This window comes from Lycium ferocissimum, chromosome 5 (genome assembly GCF_029784015.1).
Source record: "Lycium ferocissimum isolate CSIRO_LF1 chromosome 5, AGI_CSIRO_Lferr_CH_V1, whole genome shotgun sequence".
Lineage (NCBI taxonomy): Eukaryota > Viridiplantae > Streptophyta > Magnoliopsida > Solanales > Solanaceae > Lycium > Lycium ferocissimum.
In genome coordinates, this window is record NC_081346.1 from 20,402,551 (window position 1) to 20,425,008 (window position 22,458).

General features: G+C 33.3%; 1 pseudogene; it reads right to left on the reverse strand.

The window, feature by feature from the left end:
• Positions 1 to 11,913: 11,913 nt before the first annotated feature.
• LOC132058288 (GDSL esterase/lipase At4g10955-like) lies at positions 11,914 to 15,274 on the reverse strand (annotated as a pseudogene).
• Positions 15,275 to 22,458: the final 7,184 nt, after the last annotated feature.

A 22,458-nucleotide genomic window follows, 5' to 3' on the forward strand; every position in this document is an offset into this window, starting at 1 on the left:
TATACTTAGCCGGGCCCTCTTTGGGAAGCTAGTAACGATAACTCCGAGCTGGTGCCAATGGTCACGTAAATTGTAAATTCCAACAATATTTAGATCCCTCATTTGAGAGTTAAAATGTGGTAAATAGACTCCAATTTTATATTATTTAGAAATGACAATTCCAAGGACGAACACATGCTAAATACTATTGTACAAACAACTACAAGAGTTGTATTCTCATTGCAACACGTGTGCTGCTGCTTTCGAAGACACGTATACTTTTGTGCTTCACCACACTTATTGCACTTTGGATACCCAGATTTCACAGCCTATTCTTGGTTTTACGTTGTATTGCTCAAGTTTAGATTATCTCAACTTTGTGGTGAGTTTCTCTGATACAAGAACGGATACACGGAAGCAATAAAATAACAAGGAAAATAAGAAAAAATAAAGGATAGATAATTTGACACAAAATTAGACAACCAAGGTTCTATATTAACCAATACCTCCTAATTGCATACCAATTAGTACCAAACTCTTAGGATGACCTCAAGGGAATTGAATTCCCAAGCAACCGATCCTCTCGACAAACAATAATCAACAAGAGCCTACCAAAAGCCTCTCACAATTTTCTCTCTTTAGAGATAATCCTAAAACACTCAAAATATTCATCAATTCATCAAAAGCTACAAATGAAATAAAAGGCTAGCTATTTATACTAAAACATTAAGGAAGACAACTACACTACTACATAACTACCCTTAATGAAATAAGAGCCTTGTTTGGCTAGTCTTCCTTTGGAGATGAAAGTCTTTGAATTTATGAAGTGACCTCTTTTGCAAGCATAGCCTTCCTTTACTCATTTGGCCACTTCGATGCTCATCCATCTCCAATCCATCCTCCTATGATATCATCCACACTTGGAAGCCCCGAGACGGTTCTCTAAATGTCCTTGAGGAAACTCGGCTTGTATCATTCTCTCTTCTTCACTTTTTCAAATTGCCATCTATCTATTTTGGTGAGTTATTTGTTTTGTCCATTTTGTTCAGTTTGATTTTCCCCCCTCTTACTTGGTGTATTGGGAAGTGCTGCATACACATACATCTGCCCTTTTTTTTTTCCGTCAAATTTCTCAACTTGAATTCCAAGTTGTCTCAGCTTAAATTTGTACTACCCTGATGAATTTTTCTCTATTCTTGCCTTTATTTAATGCACTCGATTGTTGCTAATGCAAATTTTGTGGGTATATGGTAATTTCTCTGTTCTTTTTGATAGTTTCATATGACTGTATCCAATTTTCACACTGATGCACTGAGGGTATTTGATAATATGCCTAATTAATTTCTTTTTTCTTGCTTTCCTCTTTTGACAGGTTTTCTGCAATTGAGTAAGACTCAATTCTTTTATAGCATATGCATGTCCAAAATCAGTTAACAGATGAATGAAATGGGACATAAAATAGAATCAGACAGGGAAGTTGCGCCATTGACAAGTTCTACCCGCTTCCTCTCCTCCGACACTTTTCTTTTCTCAATTAAAAATTTATCAACCTTTGTTTCTCAATCTCTTGATATTTCATTTGGGTATTAATTTCTGTGTTTTTCTTTTTGTTTTATTTAAGTGCATGTTATCATTATCTTGAAGCTTGAATTTTTTTTTCATTCTTGATGTATTCCTTTCACCCACGGGGTAATTTTTTCCAATTTTGGGATAAGCAAGACGTAGTAACTTCTACCTACAACAAAAACGTTAGAACTCGTGATGGGTTTATGGACAGTTAGATGGGATAGAAGTGTTTTTTCGGAGAATTTACTGTGATAGACAATCTACAATTTACATGTGGTGTTAACGTGGTATATGCTGCATATATCTCTTCAGTGATCACAATTGTTTTTGATGAATACGTGGTATTAGCTATATCATCCATTTGTCAAAAATCCTATTCGAAGTTTTCAAAGACCATTATGCCATGGTTTAACTTAATTCTAGGTAGCTTGTGTTATTATCGTAAAACTGAGACTAACAAATGATGTCATTTCACCTTATATTCCGGAGTGCTTTACTTACATTCTGAAGTGATCTACTTGTTGGGATCGAAATAATCAGGGCGACATGCGGAAGCAAACAATTGCAAAACTCGAACCACGATAAATCAACGACAAAGAAAGACATACGAAATAAGACATAATATTCTAATATGGTTTGATCAATTAATCTACATATGAAAATCTAATATAAAAGAATAAAACCTTTTGAGAGAAAAATCTTCCCTTAAACAAGACTCTTTAAAGACTACATTATGGATGCTATTGTGTTATTGAATGAGAAGAAAATATCTCTATTTATAGAAGTGTAAAACTTCTCCTCCAAGAAAAGGATAGATATAGAAGAGTTCTTTTTTACCAAGAAAATCTATTCGGAATAAAACACAAATATTGAAGAATCCAAATATGGTAGGAAATTCAAGGCAAACCCTAACAAATCTCTCCTTGGCCTGAATTTTCTGCCAAAATAATCTTGATTCTCCATCTTTTTATAATCTTCATCACTGCTGCTTGCCATGGTTAAAAATATTATGAGTTAAAAATTTGAGCCTTGTGTGGTAAAAGCGAGCACAGGTTGAAAGCGGAGCTCATGCTTAAAAGTAAACATGGGTTGAAATTGTCCCAAGCGTTAAAAGTAAGCAAGGGCTAACAATTGGAGCTCATGCGTTAAAAAGTAAGCATGAGTTGAAAATTAGAGCTCATGCCTTAAAGTAAGCATGAGTTAAAAATTACTTTTTTAAAAAAAAAAATATGCAGCAACAAGATTGTTGAAAATATGATTAAAAATTATCTCCACATGTTTTTTTTTTTTTTGGGACAAAAATCTTCATTATCGTCGAATTGATTGCAACTTGAATTGATCCACCTTAAACCTATCTTCAAGCTCGTTGAACCATTGGCTCTGATATCACTTGTTGGGATCAAAATAACATGGCGTCATGTGGAAGCTAACAATTGCAAACCTTGACGGCGATAAATCGGACAACAAAGAAAACATACTAAAAGATATATAATAATCTAATATGGTTTGATCAATTGATCTACATATAAAAAACAAATATAAAAGCTTAAAAACTGTTAGAGAGAAAAATCTCCGCCTAAACAAAACTCTCTAAACGACTACATTGTGGATGCTACTGTGTTGTTTATGAGAAGAGAAGATCTTGTATTTATAGAAGTCCAAAACTTCTCCTCCAAGAAAATGATAGATATAGAAGAGTTCTTTTTTACCAAGAAAACCTATTCGGAGTAAAACACATTTATTGAAGAATCCAAATAAAGGAAATTAGTCTTTTCTCATATATATATATATATATATATATATATATATATATATATATGGGAAATATATGGCAAACCCTAAACTTAAGTTGCTTAACAACTTTCTCATATGAGATCTCTCAGTGATTGGTCCACGTCATTAAATATTTTTTTAATTATTTTTATTTATATATATATATATATATATATATATATATATTATATATATACAATCCCAAACCAAAAAAAAAAAAAAAGGAAAAACTAATTGTATAAAATTAACAAAACTCCACCCATTCCCTAATTATATATATATAATAAATTAACGACTATAAATAATATAATTTTGTATAAAATAAATTGGCAATCAAAGAATACCACGAAATAGTATACCAAGAATTCTTCATTTTTGTCTTTGTCGCCCCCCATCCCTCCGCCCCCACTCACCCCTCCTCTCCTTATTCGTATATATATGAAGCTTCAAAGGATGAAATTGTAACAAAAAGTGGAGAAATAATGATTTAGATAATGGGTATTGTTTATATACCATATATATATATATATATATATAGAATAAGAAAGAAAAAAAAAAGTTAATTTAAAATGGAAAATAAAATATAAAGAAAATCTTAATATATCATCCAATTAGAAGATGACATCTCGTGTTATTTGGGAAGAGAGTTTTATATTTTTTTTTTTTATATATAGTACACTTTTTTATATATATATTTAATTAACTTGAAATATAAGGGGGAAATAAATACAACTTAATATATATATATATATATATATATATATATATATATATATATATATATATATATGTGTATATCTTTCAAGGGTTTGAGATTACGACCTGGAGGTTCTTTGCAGGACCAACTATTATATATAATATAGAGAACTTGAAATCTCCTTGCCATCCCTTAAGGATGGGTTGTTTGGATTCTCGAAGGTGTGCGTACATATGAATAGATGGGATGAACTAACTAAACTACTTTATCAAGAAGAAGACAGGGTAATATTGTTTGATTTTGTTCCAGTGTCTCCTATTGCATTCAACAATTATAAGCATCTTACTGTTTTCTGGCTATAATCATTTACAACGTAAGCATACTACCTTTTCCAGGCTAATAATTTGGTCTGCTCCTACTCTGAACTTCCTGGCTCGGTTCTTTACTTCTTTCATTTTCCTTTCATATGTGGAAGCTATTGAGGCTCGGTTCTTTACTTCTTCTGTTCTTTACTTCTTCTTTTTTTCTTTTATTTTCCTTTCATCTGTGGAAGCTATTGAGGAAACACTCGCCCTTAGTTTTATTAATGTCCAATTTTTTTTATCACTTTCGTGTTTATGAGCGATTCTTTGATGATCCAAGTTGATGGAAAGTAGAGTACCTCGCATCTAACCCAATCAAAACATCTAACACTCTAAAGTGCACAATGCTCTATATTTCTTTGAAATTTGCACCTGAAGATTTGATGCCTGAAAATGTGAGATATTGGTAGTTTTTTATATGATCGTGCTGAAGTGAACCCTCAATTACCACCCATAAGTACTTTATGTCATGTTTTGAAATCCTAAATTCGCATCCAGGACTGCTCTGACAATTTGAAAATGAAGATACCATGCTTTTGGAATTTGTAATTCTTTTCTTCTTCTTTTAGAGTGAGAATACCACTTTAAATCAATAGTAATTAGCAATTTTTTTGCAGATACTACATATTATGTGTAATCAAAATAAATGCAATAAATAATTTAGGACTGTCAAGAAATTACCATTGATTCCAAGAATTCCCTTGAAATTCATATGAGCTACACTATTTTTGTTGTCAAGCACTTGACTTTTGGCTTGATTGCACTATATAGGAAACAACAGATCAATAAGTATGTATGGGCAGGAAGTTAGGATCCAGCAGTGCCCGACTCATAATTATACCCTTTCCAATGGCCACGAGAAAGACTAATGGGAATTTGGTGTAGTTTCTAACATATTTCTCCTCCTTGCAACTTATTTTTTCCTAATCATGCCTTTTGCGGTTTTACAGGAAAATGATTTGAGTTGTAAGGAGACAGGTGCAAGTGTTGATCCTGTACAATATGATAAAGTTGCTACTCTCTTGCATACTGCACTTTTACGATTACTTCGTCAGTGCTACAATGAATGGAGTATAGATCTTCCTAATGTTTGATTCACTGACTTGGCTATCTTAATAATTGACCTTCAGAGTGTGAGTTTCTTTGAGTTAACTTTGTTCTTCTACTTTTTGTGGTCAGAGTTCTAGATCACTTGGCAACCTATGTTAGCACCTTTCCTGCTGTTGCAAGTCATGGTGAAACTTTAGACAGTTATACTTCCTCTCTAGATGATGGTGAGACTTTGCAACTCTCTATCTGACTTGCAATAAGTTCTCTTGAACTTTTTACTACTCCTTTACCAATGTTTTAGTAGAAGCGTCAATTATCAGTGTGACACCCACCATATAGGTACTCCAGAAGGCAGAAGAATAAGCTGGCCAACTACAATACCGGTCCATTTAACTTTCTAATTGTTGTGTATTCAAACCTGAAGTCGGGGATTCTAACAAATTTTTTGTGAATTTAACTTTCTAATTGCTGTGTATTCAAACCTGAAGTCGGGGATAATAACAAAAAATTTTGTGAATTTCAGATAGACTTGTTAATGAAAATTCCCCTGCTGAATTTGGTTTATTGAGCACCTTATGAAATTAGTTTATGGAGCAGGATGTGCCATCACTTTCTTTGTTATGTATATAATTTGTTCATGTGTATGATGACTTAATTAAATTGGGATATCCTTTTATTTTTGCATCAAAGTTTTTCTAACCTCTGATAAATGTCTCATTTCGTTCCCAAGAATTTTAGATCTTTCAATTATGATAATTGGGTCATTCTTCATCTACTTACAAAGATTAGTTTAATGTTTTAGCAATTATCAAATGAAGTGCAACAGTCGTGTATACTACTGTATCTTTGTCAAAGCAGCAAAGTTGTTTGGGAGAAGATGAAACAAAAATCAACTGATATGTATCCTATTTATTGTCAAAGCAACAAGGTTGTTTGGGAGAAGATGAAACAAAAATCAACTCATATGTATCCTATTTATTGTTTAGATCCTTCATTCCCGATTAAAATTTGGAATTAGCAAGCAACACAGGTCAAGGACGTTTTTCATTCTTCATCATCGAAAGGATGTTTTTCATCCTTACAGTTGTATTGGCTGTCACAGAATTAAATTTTCCTTCTCTGTATATATTGTTGTCCTCAGTCCCACAGGAGTTTTCGGAGTTATTGTAACGCTATAGATGCTTGTTATTTTCTCTCCAAATTATTAGTGATCTAATTTGATCTTGTTCACATGAGCATAAAATACTTGAGTTGCAGTGTTGGGCCCGTGCTGTATCTAGTACTCCCTTTGTCCCAAATTATGTGAGATAGTTTGACTGAGTATAGAGTTTAAGAAATAAAAAAAGACTTTTGAATCTTGTGGTCTAAAATAAGCCGAAGATATTTGTGTGGTTATAGATCATCTCGTTAAGCATAAAAGGTAAAATTTAAAGTTAAATTGTTGCCAAATAAGGAAATGTATGATTCTTTTTGGGACAGACTAAAAAAAAAAGTGTATCACATGAATCGGGGCAGATGGAGTAAGATATAAGAGGAAGACTATACTAATTTTGTCACTTATAAAGATTGCCATTATCTTAATTTTGAGGGTCATTTTTGACCTTTTTGGAAATTTTGAAGAATAGCTTTTTTAACCGCAGTGATGCTATTGTCGGGCCCTCTCCTTGTTCCGCTCTTCCTATACGGATAACATCAATTTGATGTGATCCTACCTAATATAAATGTCCCTAAAATAAGGGATTGATTGATCAGAAAACTTAAACTGCCTAAAGAAATGATAAACTCAATCATAAAACTGCATTTCCGAGTAGAAAGATGAGAAAAGATCCACTTCCACAAAAAAAAAAAAGAGGGAGAGGGGGGTGGTTAAGAATAAGCATACTTTTAGTGTGCTAGAATTGTATAGATGTCCTCCTATGACTTAGTTGGATCCGACTTCTCTCCATTTCGTCAAGTACACATCTAGACGATAGACATGTGTCCTATTTAATTTTTAAAGGTCAAGATTTAATTACATTGATAAGTATCATAATCATAGTTAAGTAAATAAGTTTTGAGAAACTACTCTCCAGATTTGGTAAGAAAATAAATTTCTCACAAATTTTGGTACCCATTAATATCATATATATATATATATATATATATATATATATATATATATATATATATATATATATATATATAATTGCCACCTTTTTCACGTCAATTGCCTTACAACAACTCTTTTTTCCTGTACATGTATAATTTTCTCATTACTTAAATTTGTTGTTACTTTGCATAAATAATTGTAATTTAAGTATTACGTTGACTGAAGATATATCATATTTCTTCTTTAATATACTTCTTAAACCTAAAAGCTAAAAGAATGTTAGGAATATTCTATTGGGAGCTATTAATTAATCCTATAACTACTAAAACTTAACTCACGTAATAAGGCCTAATCTTATACGTGTCCTTTTAGTAGCATAATACTTCTTATACCTAAAAATCTATAAACCTACAAAACTAAAATAACGTTAGGAATTTGGTCATACTTAATCCTATTACTATTAGGAACTTAACTCTATTTCTTTCCTTTTTTAACATCCCACTTTTACACTCCGTTTGGATGGTTGTTTCCCGTGGTTCATTAATGTACAATATGGAATGGTATAATATGGTGTTGTATTGTATTGGGATAAGACACTATTACCCCCCCTGAACTATACCCGAAGTTGCTACGACACACCTTACCTTTCCCAGGGTCCTATTACCCCCACTAAACTTATTTAAAACGGAATAATTATCCCCCTAAACGTTGATGCCCACTCTCATATGGGAGAGTGACATACACTCTCCTTGCCACATGTGTATTTATTTGGTTTCTTTTTTTTTTTTTTTTAATTTTTTCAGCTTACGTGTCAATTTTTTTAAAAATAAAAATAAAAACTGAATTTTCGTTAAAAAAAAAAAATGAGTTTTAAACCCCCCCCCCCCCTTTTTTTTTTAAATTTGAAAATTTTTTTTTTTTAAACCCATCTTTTAAAAAAAAAAAAAATTGAAAACATGGATTAAAAAACTGAATTTTCTTTTAAAAAATGATTTTTAAAACCCTTTTTTTTAAAAAAATTTGTCTTTTTTTTAAAAAATTTATCTTTTTTTTAAAAAAAAAACAAAACTCAAAAATGATTTTTTTTTTTAAATATGGAAAAATGGATTTGTTAAAAATATGGGAAACTTTTAAAATTTCTTAAAAAATCTTGATTTTCATGATTTCATTTTCTTAGGACACTTTTATTTTTCAAATAAAATCCGGAAAAAGTGTTTTTCTTGTCAAAATGTGAAAAAAACTGAATTTTTATAAAATTGTGAAAAAATTAATTATTTTCTTAAAATGTGGAAAACCCGTTTTTTAAAACTAAATGTGGAAGACTAGATTTATTTTCAAATTTTAAGAAAATGAAGATTTTAAGAAAAAAAATTAAGTTTTCCCTTTTTTATGTTTCTCACTCTCTCAAAGAGAGTGAAACACACTCTCCTTGCCACGTTAACGTTTAGGGGGGGTAATTATTCCGTTTTAAATAAGTTTAAAGGGGATAATTATTCCATTTTAAATAAGTTTAAAGGGGGTAATTATTCCGTTTTAAATAAGTTTAGGGGGGTAATAGGGCCCAGGGAAAGGTAAGGTATGTCGTAGCAACTTCGGGTATAGTTTAGGGGGGTAATAGTGCCTTATCCCTATTATATTGTACTGTATTAATGAACACAATGTTTGGATAGACTGTATCGTTTATTGTGATTTAATAACATTTGTATTGTTTGGTTTGGCTGTATGGTATTGTATAATAACTTGTAAGTTTAGTAAAATACCCTTAACTCTTAATTAGAAATTAGTTTATACATATATATATATATATATTGTAATAAAACTTATGTTAAAGATAAAATAGGAACTTTAAAAAATAAGTAAGTGATGGGTGGGGGTGGTGGAGGGGTGGGTAGTGGGTGGTAGGGTGGGGGTGAGTGGTTGTGGGGTAGGGTTGGGTGGTTGTGAGGGGTAGTGGGTGGGGGTGGTGCAGGTGGAGGGATGAGTGGTTGTGGGATGAGGGTGGGGGTCGTGGGTGGGGGTGATCAGTGGTTGTGGGGTAGGGTTGGGTAGTTGTGAGGGGTAGTGGGTGGGTTGGGTGGTTAGGGGTAGTGGGTGGGGTGGGTGGTTGTGGGATGAGGGTGGGGGTAGTGGGTGGTAGGGTAAGGGTTAGTGGTTGTGGAGTGCGGTAGGTGGTGGTAAGGGGTAGTGGGAGGTGGTGGTGGTGGGTAGTAGGGTAGGGGTGGGTGGCAGAGGGGTGGGGTAGTTAGGGATGGGAGGGAGTGGTAGGGTGGGGTGGGTGGTAGGGTGGGGATGGGTGGTGGAGGGTGGGGGTATAATGCATAAATGAAATACTTAACCATGCAGAAACCACCAAATTTGTGGTTATAAAAATTAGACTTTTTCATGGTTATATAACCACAAAATTACAAAAGGTTTACAATACCATAGAACATAATTTTATGAATAATGGATACAAACATGATTTTAAAGAAAACCATACATTAATGAACCACGGGAAACAACCATCCAGACAGGGAGTTAGGAATTGGGAATACTTAACCTGTTTAATTACTACTTGGAATTTGATCCTATTTCTTTTTACGTTTTTGAACATACCAATAATTTCTTCCCATCATTATACTTTTTAAATCCACAATGTAGGAGTATCTATTATTAAAAAACATGAATGTCAAACGCGAAATGTCACACTACTGTGTGAAGTGAGGAAAGCTAATTGAAATTGAAGGACACAATTTCTCAAAAAAACATATCTTAATTTTTATGATTACATTTATTTCTTTTAGAAAATAAAGATATGTCAAAACTGAACTAAGTTACCTAATATCTTCTGTTATGATTGACTGGGAATAACATGCGAAGCATGTTCATAGAGACTAGTTATTTTAAAAGCATGAATACAAATATTGGTTGATCAAAATATCCTTTAAATATTTAACGACTTTTATACCCTTTTCTATTAATAGATTATTTAGGTAAAAAGAATATAAACAGAATTTTAAAAAGGTACTACTTCTAGATGAAATAGATTTCGTATTGAAAACTAAAAAAAAAGAAAAGAAAGAGGCACTTGGCCTAATCCTATTTCTTTTTGAAGTCTTATTTCTTTTTAATAATAACTCGCGTTATTTTTAGAATCTTGGTATTTTGTAGCTTTGGATAATATTCTAAGGATTTTTATCCCTGTGGTTACAATTTGTTTTTAACGTGAAAGGACGTAAAGTTGGTGTAATAAAATTATATAATATGCTTATTACGTATTCCTTTTAGAAGAAAAGAGAGATGGGAAAGTTTTGTAAATAAAAAGCCAAAGTGGTAAGTGGCCATGTTTAGTGTATGACACACAGACATTTGTAGCTTATCTGTTATTTCATAGTAGTATTTGTTAATTGAGTAATATTTAGAACTTTGCCTAATAATTTTTTTTTTGATGAACTGTATGAAAAGTTTTTAATTCAATTAAATAGATCAAAGTTTATACTCCCTCCGTTTCAATTTATGTGAAAGAATCTATGAGGTAGTTCTTTAACCACGTTGTTCTTATATTTTTTCTAAATTATTTGAATTATAAATTATCATAACTTATAACACTTTTTTGGTTGTTTCTAGATATTTAAATTTTATCTTTATAAACTTGACAAAAGCCATAAATATATATATATATATAATATATATATATATAAAAGGCGAGAGGGTAATCCATAGGATAAGAATTACAAATTTGTGAAATATCAAATTCTAAAATTCAAGGAGAAATTGACAAGTAAATTTATTTGCACATTATGTTGAGAAATAAAACTGCTGTAATTGAAGAAAGAAGGGAAAAAGGGGGGGGGGTATCTATTCTTTTAAAAAATATTCTTTTATCTTCTTTTTTTATGAAATAAAAGAAAACATTCTTCTAAAGCCAAAATGTTTCAAAGACTACTGTTTATTAGGCTAAACAATCACGTTGTTAGGTTCATCTTTTACAATTTTAATAAAAAATATAATATGAAATTAATGATATTAATGGGTATCAAAATTTGTGGGAAATTTATTTTCTTATCAAATCTGGAGAGTAATTTTTCAAAACTTATTCACTTAACTATGATTATGAAACTTGTCAATGTAATTAATTCTTGACATTTAAAAATTAAATAGGATACATGTCTCTCATCTAGATGTGTACTTGACGAAATGAAGCGAAAGGGTAGCGGAGAGAGCCGAATCAGCTCATCCTGGTCGTTGACTTCAAGGTTCCATTTCAGTTAAAGGCATAATTATGTGTATCACTAAGCAGGTCAACTTGGTATATAAAAAATAAAAAAAAATCTAACTGCAAAAAGATACAGTTTCCTCACATGAGTTATGACAAAAAATCTCGATCGCTAACCTTATACCAAATACTAGCAAATAGGTTATGAGGCCTTCCCTCCAACGTAATCTAATTAAATAGTCCATTTGTCAGAACTATTGTACACTTCCTGTAGGACAACTTTCTAAATTCAAAGAAGATTAATTTCAACCACATACCAAAAATCCTACCGAAACTGGTAAAATTTACAGTTGCAATGCAAACTTGGATTCCACCATTGGTGGATTCCATGAGCTCGCTTAAAATCTGGAGAAGGGCTCAAATTAATGGTAACAAATGCAGAAGGAAGTAGGTGTGACGGTTCCGATTGATCTTTTCCTCTTGCATTCGCAATTATACTTCTTATTGAATTCTGTGTGGCAATTCGTCCGATATCCCCTGCCCCTATCGCAACCATCTTTTCCCTATGTTCGAAATATCCAATGTATTCCGCGCAAATAAGATCTGATGGATTTAAAAATAAGTAAGGGACCCACGTAGATAACAACATAAACGGATCATGACTTTTTTGAGACTTTGGCCTGTTACTATTGACAGCAATAGACAGTCCCGCAGTGAGCACACTCTGAGCAAAGCGGATTCCATGCTTCAGTTTCTCATTTTTGATGAATTTCTCTATTGGAAGTGATGTGAATGGTGGGTTGAAAAGATATGTTTCGAGATGAATTCCCATTTTAACCATATCCCTTCCGATTAGTAGTGCAATTGAAGAGCCCAAGGAATGCCCCGCTAGCCAAATATCCGAGACCCCGTGATTCTGAACGATATTTTGTACAACTTGCAAGCCAATATGGAAACGGGAGCTATTGTGAAGATTGTTGCGAATGAGTCCGAGATCCAATTTGAAATCCTGTGATCTGTTACCTTTTTTGGCGATTGTGCCTCGAAAGGCAATCACATACTTTGGTGGATTCTGATTCTGCTTCTGATTTTGAATGTCGTCCATTGTTTTGTAGTGGAAATGGGAGTTTGGATATTTGTATTCATAAATGGCGCTAAAGTAAGATTGATCTTCAGTGTCCACCAAGACTTGGATTAAACGAAAATGGAAGAATTCCCACCAAGGTGGAGCAAGGGCATTAGGACCTTTGTGATTTTCTTTGGCGGTCACGTTCAAGAATGTACACACTCTGTACTAAGCTCGCTGCTACACACCTCCGATGATCAGTATTTCTCCTGTGAAACATGCAAACTTGATTCAATAATTTGAAGTCTATTAGTATGTAACTCTAAATGACTTGTTATGTGCTTGACTATACCATAAAAATTTGTGCTAAGAAAAAAGACTTTAGGTCTATCTCGACTCTAAAAGCTCGCTCATGTGACAAGTAAGTAAAAAGACAATAGTCTAATCTCTCAACTAATAGAGAATACTGTAGCTTCAATTGGATGCCCAAACCTTGACAAGTAGAGCCTAAATAGCATAACATAGTGGCCGAAAACCATTCTAATGAAATGGACATTGAGCTAATGTAATTCAAAACTTGGTTTATGAGGTGACTATTGTCTAAGGCCTCATTAATATTTATTTGCACTTAATGAAGGTCTGAATCTAAATGATTCAGATTCAGACCTTCATTAAGTGCATTTTTTTTTTTTTTTTTGTTTTGAGTTTTTTTTTTACGAGGAAGTTTTTTTTTTAGACCTCAATTCCTCAATTGTGTCTTTTAAATTAATAAACTCTATATCAATAGCTATAGAACAACTAACGCTTTCTTCCACAAACCCAACCTGATTTCTTCCACAACTCTTTTACTACTCTCAGTTTTCTTTTGGGGGATAAAACAACATAGATTCATATGCTCGTCGGATTCTGTAATTTCTTATTTCTTCCAGTGAAAAAACATTTTCTTTCATGTGAGTTAACACTACCATTGAAGTTGAAGAATACCATAAGTATATATAATTTGGGTCTGATAAAGAATACCATGGATGAAAAATCATGGCAGATTGTGATTCTTTGACTTTCAATGATTTTGGTTCTCTACCTCTTTACTATTTGTTCTCTTAATTTATTCAATGATGGAATATTCACTTTTTTCATTATTCAATTTTGGTGGGTCTCTGAAATATAAGATGAGAAGATGAGGAATAAAGAGAGAGGGGAGCAAGAGGGAGAGAGACCTCCAAGATTTGATGCAACTTTTCAATCAAATCGTGTTTGAGTTCGTAGTTTAGATACATTGTAAATTGTTATCAAATATATACTATTAAATATTTTATATTTTATCAATTTTAGCTATGTTATATTAATATTTTGTCAAATATATTGTTGAAGTAATATTTAATTACTATGTTTTTAAAATTTCATATTTAATAATTCTTTTAATTGTACATATTCAGATCTTAGGAAAACAAACAGTCTTAATTATTCAACGTTCAGATCTAAAGATAACATCTTAATCATTCAGATATGTATTCAGATTCAGACGTCTTAATCTTAATGAAAACAAATACACTTTTTAAGATCATATAAGAAAAAACAACTCAATCTCTCGTTCAACATGGGATACTATGACATTTGTGCGATATTTAGGCCATGTCTAAAGCGACACACAAGTCAAATCCACCCTTTGAAGTCGTAACAAAGAAAGAGTTCATAGATCTCTCTAAATACGAAGGAATTAATTGATTTTTTTTTTTATATCAATGCGCACAAATGAAGATTGAAAGAAAAATGAGCTGCTCTTCACTTGGAAATGAGCTTACCAATCAATAGCAGTGAGGTATAGTGGTCCAGATAGGCTGAATATTTCTCTTTCGGAGGCCATCATCAAATTTGTCTTCTCCTTATTAGACCTGTGTCATGAACTGAAAGAAAAAGCAAAAGCGAGTAAAATGTACGTTTCAGAGACTCTAACAAGAAATAAATTTCATGAAATGTGTATGTTTAGTTTAGTTGTCCACACAGACATTACAATATCAATTTGCGTTTATCAATTATAAGTGGGATAGGTACGTACTAGGAGTGTATCAATAATTATTCGAACAAATGAAACAATAACCAGTTGAAATTAAAACACGCAAACAAATTAAACCCAAGAAAATAATGTTAAATAAGAACCAAGTTTAAAGAATACATCTCAGCAGGAAGCAGATCTATCGAGTAGTTGAAAGCACAAACAAATTGTACCGACCCATTGATCTCTTTGAGAGAAGACGTGCAGAAGCTACTAGTAATGGAGAAAAGGAAATAGAGGAGAAAAGAGTGGGCACGCAAAGCTCCAATTTCTTATCTCAAGTATAGTGGTAGTAATATTTAAGTGGGATCATTACCAAGTCCATGGTTTGGTAAACGATGGAAGAGAAACATGGCAAAAATGATCCCTTAACTACACTTTTGAGCAGTTCTGATCCTCTAAGTTTGTCAAAAATGAACACTTTCGATCTCTATCAAATATTTAGCAAACTCTGGCAATTAGATTTTACGAACTGCGCAAAAAAAAAAAAAAAAAAAAGATTTAACGGAACACCATCATATCTCATAAAGCGCAGCAAAAAAAAAAAACCTACACCAATTTTTTTTTTATTTTTTTATTTTAAAAAGCAAAAATTAAACTTCAAAAAGTTGCACTAGATCGGAAATATACCAAAAACGGCGGAAACTGCAATCAAACGTGAGTTCATGTTAAATTCTTCTTTTCACATTCTTGTTAATTCACGATAGCCAGAGTTTGTTAAATATTTCGATATGTGTCAAAAGTGTTCACTTTGGCAAAGTTAAAGGACCATAACTTCTCATGATGAATATATTTAAAAGATTATTTTCAACCTACCACAAACATAAGGGATTATTTTATCATTTTCTCCTCCCTCAAGATCAGTTGATCTTATTATTAGTTTAATATAAATCTTTATTTAGGTGAAAAAGAAACGGTAAACCCTTATTTTTTAAGGCTCCAAAAGAAGACATACATAAAGACAAATTAAATGTTTTACGTACAATGTTTAATGGCGACATTAGGGTTAAGAATGTCGAGCCACGAGTAAATTTTCTTTCTTTAATGATTGTCGAAATTCAGAAATTAAATTATTAATGCACCCTTAATATAATTTATGAGGAATAGTTATTTTTACTGCTTTTGCTTTCTGTGTATGCAGGCGTACAACATAGGCAATAGTTATAATCTCTTATAGTAATAACTATTATTGTGACACAAGGTAGCAAGAACTCGAACACAAAAGATGATAATAGTATTTATATCTGTGAATTCATAAAAGTATTCAAAATTAATACTTTATTTAATAGGATTAATATATATCGGGTCAATCTGATTAAATATAGAGAACGAAGGGTAACATGACAACTACTGCCTTCTGACTTTAATCATATTTTGCACAAGAAAATTGCCAACATGTATTTACCTATGAAAAGATACCCACAAGTGGCTGGCTTTTCAAATAGAAATACAGGAAGAAACACTGCTCTGTCAACACCCCATTAAATTTAATATATCTAAATATAGTTGATAAAGGGCATATTTAAAGTATCTTATTTAGAAGTCAAAGTTGCACTTAGTGCTTTAATTAGTAGTGGTCATTTTGAAGGAAAAGGAATAGAAATTATTGAGGAATAAATGAAGCTCCTTTACATACTCCATTAGGATATTAGGATCATTGCTAATAAGCTTTTCTTTTTTGTTTTTCCACCTAATGTCTGGTAAGCTATATGGGGTCTCGACTCATTCGGATATGTGCTACATAACACCATTTAAGGGGAAAACTCTAACAGTATTTTATCCATACCTAGGGGCGAAGCCATGGGGCGTAAGGATGGTCAATTGAACCCTCTTCGTTGAAAAATTACACTATACAAATAGGGAAAAAATTGATTTTTTAGCATATATATAAATTGTTGAATCTTTTTTTTTTTTTTCTTGAATCTCCATGGCATAAGAACTCTTTTTTTGACTTCCCTTATATTCCTGGCTCCACTACTGTCCATACCCATTGCTAATAAGCTTGTCTATTGTCTTATCACAACAAGAAAGAAGATATTTGCCAACAAAAACATTTTTGTTGCCATAGATAGACTATTGTTGCAAAAAGTACTTTTGGCAACAATATTTTTTTTGTTGTTGCATAAACTTTTTCCATCGGCTGTTATTGCAACGACGTGCAACAACTTTTTTGTTGTTGTCAAAATTACTTTTTGCAACAACAGTCAATACTATATATGACAACAAAATGAAATTGTTTGGCAACAAAAAAAAAAAAATTTAAGAGATTCATCATATATGTCAACAATAAAATTAAGTTGTTGCCATGTTTTGAATTTTTCCAACTATATTATTGTTGTTGCCAAAAGAGTTGCCATTTCCTACTTTCTTGTAGTGATTTATCGAAGTTGGGGTTAACTCATTTAGCTTGATCAGCAATGGAATATTTCTATTATGAATTATGAAAAATCTGTCTCAAAATAAGTAAGTACAATAAAACAAGAAGTAGATTGATCTATGAATTGATTAGCACCATTTTGTTAGTTAGGTCTTTAGAGTTTAGAGTAGACGTAGGGGAAATAACGGAAAGGATCACTTTCCACTCCTTATTTGACAAACCAGGGGTTCTGTCTCCCATTTAGCTGGTCAACGATCCATCGTTTCCCAGAATTTAAATGTTTAAAAAGGGATTAAGTTAAATCTACTAAATAAATAAGCAGGTAGTGTATCTTTTTTCTTTTTCTGGGGTTGCTTTTCTTGAGCCAAGGGTATGTCAGAAACAATCTCTCTACCTCTCAAGGTAAGGATAAGGTCTAGGTACACTGTAGCCTCCCCAAACCCCACTTATGGGACTATACTGGGTATGTTGTTGCTGTTGGTAAGTGAGTAATTTATCCATTGTAAAAAATGGTCTTCACCAACGCTTTGTCACGACCCAAATCACTAGTCGTGCAGGCCCCTATCCTTTCCCACCTGGTAGGCGAACCTGTCCCTCCATAATTAATCCAAACAATAATAAAATAAATCGAAGCAATAGAAGTCTAAATCATAAATAAACGTAAGTGCGGAATCTAAATACAACCCCCAGATCTGGTCTGAATCATACAAGAGCATCTAAGTAAATGTCTAGAAATACAAGTCCAAAAGTGAAAATATATGTCTGAATGGAAGTAAACAAAGACAAAAGATAGATGAGTCTCTGGGCAGCGAGTTCGCTAGATGCTTACCCTGGACACTCGAACTCTAGGCCTCGGGATCACTCGCGAGGGGTAGAAGTAGAGCCTATCACGAACTCTGCACTCAAAAAAGAATGCAGTAAGGTAGTATCAGTACCAACACTATGTACTCGTAGGTATCATAGGCAGACAACGATCAGATCACATATATAATGAAAGGAACTGAAGAATAGACATGCTCGCAATCAAGTACAACCACCACACAGTCCAAGAAAGAATACCACAAGTGATAGGAATATCAAGACAGAATCCATGAAATATGTGAATGAAGTAATGAATGCATATGCAATGCAATGACATGCACTGGCCAAATGTAATGTAACACCTCGTACCTTTAAACTAGGCTATGATTCATGATTTAGGACTCAGAATATCAGACAGAAAGTGTTGGAACTAAATTCCCTTCAGTTCAGTAAAAGCCCCATTTTCACGACCATATATATAGACCGTATATTAATATACGGCCTGTACTTCGAGATCTTATAAGGTGAGTATAAAAATCCCAGTTTCTGCCAAGTTTTTTTAAAATGTTTCGATACGGACCGTATAATGTTATACGGACCATATTTTCAGTCCTGAAACTCGTTTGGGAAGTCCCAGTTTCTAAAATTTTATTCACTGTTAAATACAATTAGTTTATACGGACCATATAAGTTGACCGTAAAATTTTCTAACTCAGTTATGTATAAATACATCATGTTTAGTTCTTTTTCCACTTTTCACATTCTCCAAGTCCTAGAACGAAGGTTTTCTTCTCCCATCAATCCAAAACAAGAAAGTAAGTCATTCCAAGTCAATTCTAACATATATTCATGTAACCTAATAAGGAAATCATTGTTCCTAACCTAGGGTTTTCAAGAAAACCATTCAAAGGATTCAAGACTAAAGCTTTAGGGATACCTCTTCAAGTTCAGATTTTTTATACAAGTTTGGAGCATTACCAGGTATGTACAGTTTCTATCAACGTGTGGGAACATCGTTGTTCTTCCCCACGCCACGTTCTTCCATGATAGTCCAAGAGTTAACTAAACTAGGGTTTTTAGCCAAGTTCATGATGACCCTAAGTCCATGCACTATGATTTACCATGTTTGAAATATATATATCCGTTGTTGTATTCCTAATCTTCCATTTTGGCTATTGGGAATCCGTCCGTAATCCATGAAAACCCGTATATTACATTCCATGGGTTTCTACATGCAAGTCATTAAATATTATGCTTACTGCCATGAATATCCTACATGTCTACACGTTTTCATGCATATAAATTATATAATCTTTATCCATGATTATGAAACAAGATATCCATGTTATACTACAAGTCATGCTTTTACAAAATTTATGGGCTTCTCAGCCAACTATATCATGTTCATGTTTTTGAGAGTTGCACATATTACCGAGAAGGTTTTATACCTGAAACTACGTATGCTGATGTAGGATAAGGATCGCTCCGCCCAGTAGGATGATTCCTTCATATATTCCCCATTGAGGGATACAGATCCATTCATGTCATGTTCATGTATTGTACCCCGGCAAGGTACAAAATAGCTTAGCTGATCGGGCAGAGATCATATGCCACGTGTTAATGTGGTGGTTACATGTCGGTTATATTAATGCTCTCCCACATATATTTTTACTCGTGTTACATATATATATGTATGTGTGTGTGTTATATATATATATATATATATGTGTGTGTGTGTGTGTGTGTGTGTGTATTTTTATATATATATATATATATATATATATATATATATGTGTGTATATATATATATATATATATATATATATATATATATATATATATATATATATATATATATATATATATATATATATATATATATATATATATATATATATATATATATATATATATATATATATATATATATATATATATATATATATATATATACATATATATATATATATATATATATATATGTATATATATATATATATATATATGTATGTGTGTGTGTGTGTATCTATATGTATATATATGTTCGTATGTTCATGCTTACACCGTATTCTTACCATATTTATTTCGTTAGGTTGCTTTTGATATGTTGAAGTCCCTTTTCTATTGCCCAGGGGCTTGCATTTCACGATGCTAGTATGGATTTACAGGATGCCGCATCTGCTCAGTATGATTTACTTGTAATAACTTGTTGGTGAGCCCCATCTTATTCGGGGTGTTATCCTTGTTTATTTTCATGTCATGTTCAGTAAGTTAAGGTATGCTGGGGGCTTTGTCCCAACAAGTATGTTTTACAGTTCAGATTCATAATAGAGGTTTCATAGACTAGTTAGTCAGTTATGTCAATACTCAGAGTTGCATAGCCATCTTTGGCTCAGTTATGATATTTCCGCATTCACGTTTTATACAAGTATTTTATTAAATATATTATGACTTCCCATGTTCTACTAAGGCTTATCATGTTTCATGTTATATTCCGCTCATGTTTATGCCCCATGTTGATTCAGTAAGCCATGCGGTTCGCTCGGTAACATGCAGTCAGGTACCTAGTGTTGTGTTATGCCTAGGCCATGGTTTGGGGTGTGACATGTAAGTCTCCATACACATATCCTACGGATGAAATACCTCCATGTCTCGATAGTCATGACCCATGGGGGACACGTCAAGTCCATGTACCAATCACTTCGCACACAGCCTAGAGATGACTCCACAACACCAACCACTCCGCACACAACACAGAGGTGGTTCCATATCACTACCCATTCCGCACACAGCCCAGAGATGGCTACTATATCAAGTATGTCCAAATAATCTCGGATGTTGCCTTTTCACTTATCATCATCAACACCAATCACAAGTTATATCAACGTATCATGGAAATGGGGATGAATGCAATGCATAATAACAATACTAAGTGAAATCATGTCAGTCCCAATTATGCTAAACATGAACATATATCACAATATCAATATCAAATTAATTTCTTTCCTCTATCCATGATGATGTTAAGATAAGTGAGAAACAGTTGTACCACAATCACAATATGGCAACTAAGTAACAAGTCCAATATCACACACATGGCAACAAGCCAAGACACAACAAAGAGGCAACAAGCCCACAAATCAGTCGACAGTACCAATCCTACGTAATCTATCCCAACTTCATACTCGAAGGCGTAACATACTTTCTCCGGTAATAACTAACTATACATATGCTTCGCTAATCGGAGTCTAATCAAAAGGCAAGCTGTAACCTACCTCACTGCCGAGCTGGAGCCACGAACAATCAAATCTGAGCCTTGCCCTTCTGAAGAGCCTCCAAATACTCAAAGTCTAGCCATTATCGAATTATGAGTTAGAAACGAGACACAATAGCACCCATATTGCTATACATTCATTTGAATCAAAATCAACTAAGTAAAAGAGGAAAAACGGGCCCACAAGGGTAAAACAGGTATTTCAAATGTGGAATAGGTAGCCCAACGTTCTAAAAGTTCAATTCTATTTTCCGATTTCTAAATTAGCTCAAGTATTGATCAATTTCATCATTCAAGGCAAAAACCCCAATTTGGGTATAAACCTTAACTTTTAACATTTCAATTTCTCAACTAGAATGGAAGATTCAAGCCTATTGGTTACTAATTCCTGAAATTCCATGCTTAGATTAGTCAAATCCATCAATTAATCTCATATTAGAAGACTAAATTTCAAATAACAAGATATAGGTCAAAACTCATCTTCTTCCTTTAGTTCTATAGATTTTCTACCATTGATTCAAGCTTAGGAAAGGTAAATAAAGGAAAGAAAGGTTAGAGAGACTTACCCCAAGAAATATCCACCTAGAACCTCTTCAAATCGCCTTAAAGACACGTAGGACAAATAATTTTGCGAATGGAAAATGAAGGGTTTAACTTAGCATTAAATATAGTTTGTTTCTGCGTTTTCTACCGTAGCGGTAAGGGGTCCGCTATAGCGGAACCGCTCCTGCGATACTCTCCTCGCTACACTGCATCCACTCCAACGGGCCAAGAATCCAACTAGCTCGCGCCAGTGGACCAGGCCTTTCCGAGGCGGGTCCGCTGTGGGGCACAATGCCTCGCGCCAGCGAGACATCAGTACCGGCAATTTGCTGGTTTTTCACTAACTTCTTCTCAAAACCCGACAATCACCCGAGACCTCCCAGAAGCAAACCAAATATGTAAACATACATAAAGACACGCTACGGACTCACTTAGGATCTCAGAATTCCCAACGAAGGTCTATTTGATCGGGTCAACACCTAATGACTAAAAGTCAACTTTCCAACCAATAACCCAAAATGCTCCCGAATGCCTCAGGAACCATGCCACCCATCTCCGCGGGTCAAAATCATACTAATCGGGCAAGAGGAAGGGTCAACAGGGGTAAATGGGTCAAAAACACTATAACGACCA